The sequence below is a fragment of the Leopardus geoffroyi genome, chromosome B4, assembly GCF_018350155.1.
Source record: "Leopardus geoffroyi isolate Oge1 chromosome B4, O.geoffroyi_Oge1_pat1.0, whole genome shotgun sequence".
Taxonomy (NCBI): domain Eukaryota; kingdom Metazoa; phylum Chordata; class Mammalia; order Carnivora; family Felidae; genus Leopardus; species Leopardus geoffroyi.
Genome location: NC_059341.1, coordinates 139,035,640 through 139,040,938, shown reverse-complemented (window position 1 = coordinate 139,040,938; position 5,299 = coordinate 139,035,640). Strand labels below are relative to the sequence as shown.

General features: G+C 57.0%; 1 long non-coding RNA gene across 1 annotated transcript; it reads right to left on the bottom strand.

Annotated features, from left to right (window-relative positions):
• Window positions 1-306: 306 nt before the first annotated feature.
• Window positions 307-3,600, bottom strand: LOC123590728. Its single transcript, XR_006708951.1, has 2 exons — window positions 1,613-3,600; window positions 307-528 (listed from the first exon to the last, which is right to left on the bottom strand). It is a non-coding gene; the product is annotated as an uncharacterized LOC123590728 (long non-coding RNA).
• Between the last annotated feature and the right edge of the window lie 1,699 nt (window positions 3,601-5,299).

Genomic DNA, 5,299 nt, shown 5'->3' with positions numbered 1-5,299 from the left:
TCTGTGTCTCCCTCTCTCCCTGCCCCTCCCCTGCCCACTCTGTCTCTCTCTCTCTCTCTCTCTCTCTCTCTCTCTCAGGAAATGAATAAACGTTAAAAAAAAATTTTTTTTTAAATGACAGTATAAAAAAATTACCCTTTTTTTTTTTTTTTTTGGTATTTTGCCTCCTACATGTTCAGATTTAACAAGGCCCAGCTATTTTGTGCAGGAGTCTCTCTAGCACTGCAATATTATTTTGTAATGAAATCTATCACATAGGTGCTCTGTAATGTTGCCTGTTTTTATGGTGATACATATGACACCAACTGTGTTTGAATAAACTTTTTATTTTTTTACATAGTCATTTTTTTGTTGGGGTAAAATATTCATCAGATAAAGTTTACCATTTCTAAGTGTGTGGTTCCATGGCATGAACTTCCATATCGCCGCGCAAACGTTACCACGGTCTGTCTCCTTTCCTCTTTCCCAACGGAAACTCTGTCCCCACGAAACACTCGCTCCCCACTTCCCATTCAGGAGTTTTAGTTGCTGTAAAAGAGATTTTGGAACATTCGGTGGAATCAGAGATCCGCGGCTGAGATAGGGTCCCATCAGGGTTAACTTCCTGATGCGAAATACCGCGCTGTGGTCGTGGAGGACAGACATTCCCAAAGATTTTGTTTTCATGACTCCTTTGCGCTCTTAAGAGCTATTGAGAACCCCAAGACATTTTGCTTACGTGGGCTATCCTCGTCGATATTTCCAAGGATTCGAATTAAAATGAAAAAAAAAAAAAAAAACACCAAACCCCTTTAAATATTTACTAATTCATATAAAAATAAGAAGCCCTGCATATATGAAATTGAAAACATTTTTTACACACTGATTATATTCTTCAGAGCCCCCCCCCAATTGTTTAAAGCATTTTTGTAAGGCTCTTGAACGTCTGGTTTAATAGGCAGTGGCTGGGATCTCACCAGCTTCTGAGTCTTGTCTGCTGCCTTGTGTTGTTTCTGGCGATGTCTGTGAAGAAAATCTTAGCCTCACGCGTGGTCGGGGAGACAGGTGATTTAATAGTTTTTTCAGGTAAGTGTGGGTATTTGATCCTGAACCTAAATTCAGCAAACGAGTGTTTCTTTTCAATTTTTCTTTTTAAATTTTCTTGATAATTTAATTTTAGAGACAGCACGAGCAAGGGGGGGGGTGGGAAGAGAGAGAGAGAGAGAGAGAGAGAGAGAGTGAGAATGAATCCCAAGCAGGCTCCACGCTCAAAAGGAGCCCTACACAGGACAGGGCTCAATCCCACGCCCCTGGGATCATGAGTTGAGCTGAAATCAAGAGTCGGACGCTCGGCCAACTGAGCCGTGGCTCCCTTGCCGTGGCTCCCGAATGGTGGATACGCTACCCTGGAGGGAAAGCCAGTCTGCACCCCAGAGCCCATGGGCCCACCTCCCAGAGGACTTCCCGCCACCTGGGCAGGCCCCTTGGGTGGCGCTGCATTGGCAAGACCCAGGGAGATGCCCTGGTTCAACCCGCCCTCCCACCCCCCATTATGCGGGTGACGAGACAGTGGCCCGGGGAAGGACTGGCCAGCTGGGGAGGCCCGCCTCCTGGCTCACTGCTGTTTCCACACCCTCTGGCAAACGCCAAGTGATGTAGGTACAGGCAATGTTTCTGGAACCTCCTGTGTAGCTGCGGAGGGACTGGCCACTTGGGTCAGCGGGCAGGACACCGTCCACCTGTCCGTCACCCCTTCCTGAGGGCACCATTTCTTGCACAGGCCCTGGTCGCGTGGTGGGGGTTGGGAGGGCAAGGAGGAGGTCCCCATCGCCTTGGTCCGCGTAGGGCTTTTCCTTGGATTTGACCGGTTTACAAGAAAGGCCTGGAGTGTCCTTCCGTGTCAGATCCTTCCATGTCCTGCGATGTCAGAGGCGTGGAATGCTCACTTGTTGGATGACGAATCATCTGTTGGTCGACTGGTGGACGAGAGATAGAATCAGAATTTCTACCCCCTGGCTGTCTCAAAGCCATTTTGCTCTGTTAACATATAATGGAAGGGGTATTTACTTCAAAACAGTAACAAGAACTTGGCCCCTGCAGGCTGTGTGACCTTGCCCGGTGGGCACAGCCAGCCCCCAGCTGCGGGAGGGAAGGGCCCCTGGAGGGAAGGGCCCCTTGGCACCTGAGTGAGCTACTCCAGCTGCTTCGGCCGCTGCCCCCAGGGCAGAGCTGGGAGCTCCTCGAGGCCCAGTCTCTACCTCCTCCAACAGCAGGGGAGAAAAAGAGGGGAGGGCTGCGGGACTCTGCAGGGGGGTGGAGGCTACATGGCCCTCTCAGCTCAGGACCCCGCAAACCACCCAGGGCGTGTACATGCGTGTGTGCCTGCCTGCGTGACTGCGTGTGGTGCACGCCTGTGTGCAAACGTGCACGTCTGTGAGTATATTCTGTGCTCGAGCACGTGCACGGATGCATCGGTGTGCCTGCAAGCCCGTGTGCGTGAGCATACGCACCTGTATGCACGTGTGTGCCCTGTGTGTGTGTGTGCACGTGCACGTATTTGCGTGTGGTGTGCATTCACAGCTGTGTGTGTGAGCCTATTTGTGGGCGTTCACGTCTCCGTGTGTGCACACGGGTGAGTGTTTCGTTTCCTCCCTGGGGCCCCCCTGAGTGTTGTGGAAATTTGGGGGGGGTGTGCAAAGGCAGGCCTGGAGAGAGCGGCTGGCTTGGGCTTGGTCCTGCCCTTTACTCACCCACAGTCTGCTCAGATCAGAGGACCTTGGGACCTTGAACTCTGCAAAGCCATGGTCAGCCGGGTAGGATATGCTTCCCAGGAAGACGCTGCCAGCACCTTTGACCATCTCTGTTTGCTTATTTCCATCTTGACCTCATCTTGCCTGTGTTTTTTTGGTTTCTAGCCCGTTCTAAGAGCCAGCCGCAATGCTGTCCCTGGGGGACCTCCATCTTCCAGTGGCACAGGGAAGCGTCCCCACCCCTGGAGGGCCCCAGGTGCAGCTTGCTCCAGGCCTGACTTCGGGGAGATGCCCTTCCCTGGTGATCCACCTTCCCCCGTGGCCACTGAGCTCGCTGCCTGGCGTCCTTCCCCCTGAGCCCTGGGGGGCTTGTCTTTAAGGCTCAACCATAATGCGAACAGAACAGCCATCGGTTTCCCTATCATTTGCTCCACCGGAAACAAAGACAGGATTGTAAGGGCTTGTGGGAAAGGGCAGCAGTTCGTGTGGCACAAAGAATTTATTTTTTCCTTCCCTGATCTGAGCCCTATCACCAGGCCCCTGGCTGCCTGGGAAGCTGCTGTGGGAGAAGGCTGCTCAGGTGGTGTGGGTGGCCCCTGTTGCCCCCAGTGTGTCTCGGGGGCGTCTGTTCTGTTCTGGGACATCGCAGTCCTCCCACATACATGTCTGTCCTCCCTCCAGACACTGGTCTCTCTGGGCCTCCCTCTCTGTCCTCCCTCCAGACACTGGTCTCTCTGGGCCTCCTCACTGGGTTCTGGGGCCTCGCCTCTGGCCTTAAGCACGAGCCCCTGTGGCTCTGGGCTGTGCCCTGGGCAGATCTTCTCCTCTTCCCAGTCGTGTCCCCCTCCTGGTGCTCCCCAATCCCTGTCTGGCTCCACAGAACCCCTCAGGAGGGAGCCTGGCACCCCACTGCCCTGGCACACGCCCCCCCCCCCCCCCCCCCGCTCCAGCCAGGCTCCTCACGGGTGCCTCTCTCATCACCTCCTTGCCCAGCTGAGTCACCACCTGACCCACCCCCCCCCGACACCGCGCTGCCCCTGCACCCCCCCCCCCCCCCCCCCCCGCCGAAACCACCTTGGATTCCTCACTGCTGCCTAAAGTGCTCCGCAGACTTTGGTGTTGTGCAGGAGAAAGTGTCTCTCAAGGGCTGGGGGTTTGCATGCAGGGGACACACGGCGAGGAGGAGGGACAGGAGGAAGGCGACCCCGAGGGGAGCCAGGCCAGGGGGCAGCGCACTAAGGCTGGGTCATCCGGGCAGTGGGGAGCAGGGTCAGAAAAGTCACTCTGGGGGAGGGGGTCAACTTTCCAGGTGGAGGGGTCAGGGAGGCATCGTGAGGACAACAGAACCAGAGTCCTGGGGCCTGCAGGAGGCTGGCAGTCACTTGGCATGGCGGGGGCAGGCTTGGGTCTTACAGAGCTGAGGTGAGGACCGTCAGGGAGCAGGGCACCCGAGGCCAGGGGCAAGTGGCAGGGCGGGCGTTGGAGACAGAGCTCTGCCAGCAAGGCCTGGGGGGAGGAGGGAGGAGGAGGGCCGGAGCGGGCTGAACCGATACACTCAGTCCCCAGCTGGCCCCAGCTGGCCCTGTGGCAGGCTGCTAGTGACTCCGTGCGCAGGCGAGGAAACTGAGGCAGAGAAGCTCAGAGCTAGGACTGGCGGAGCTGGGGTCTGAGTGGCGGCTCCCAGCACTGTGCAGCTCTCCCCCTCCAGGGAGGGAGGGGCCCCGGGGGGGGGCCTCTGCGGGGTGTGGGGCTGGGCTGGGAGGAGGTAAGGGAGGGTAGCCCCGAGAGGGGGGCTAGGAGGGGGGAGGGGCTGAGCTGGCGCCGGGGGCCTTGTCCCCGTGAGCTCACCTGCGGCCCTTCCTTCTGTTCAGAACTTCTGATCTCCTCTCCCCCCCATGCTCGGTCACCCTCCCCCTCTTGGAGGAGTCGCAGGTTAACACACAGGTTGCAAGAACCGGAGAATTCTCGTGCTTGCTTTTGGGGGAGGTCACCGGGAGGAAGTGTGTCCCGGGTGTCCCTCCGGCAGGACCCGGGCAGTCGGAGGCTCCTCACCCCTCCCATGCCCTTGGGATCTACACTCTGCCCACCGTTCCCACCCTGGGAGCCCTTTTTTGAAGACACAGCCTCGAGAGAATGAGGTGTTGTTGAGACCACCTGAGCTGTGTACTCGACTGAACCGGGTTGAAGCCTCTATATAAACCCTGATGATTCTGGCAGGCGGGTGTGGGGGGCAACACATCTCGTGGCCACTGAGGTCAAGCCTTGCGACGAAGTTCCTTTGCTTTTTAAACCCGTCACCTACAAGAAAAAAAAAGAAAGTGGAGTATCTGGGGCCCCAGCGATGGGCTGGAGCCCACACAGCAGTCCTCAGAGCCCCGTGAGACCCACGACCCAAAGCCAGGCTGGTGGAACTGCCAGGTGGGCATCCTGGCAGCATCGTCCGCGGGGCAGGCCCGGGAGCGTGGCCTGGAGTCACCCCTCCGCAGGGGCCAGGCTCTAAGACACCCAGCCTCCTACCTAGCTGTCCTGCCAGGCAGCTGTCCCTTGGAGGAGGCAGAGGAGGATTCCCA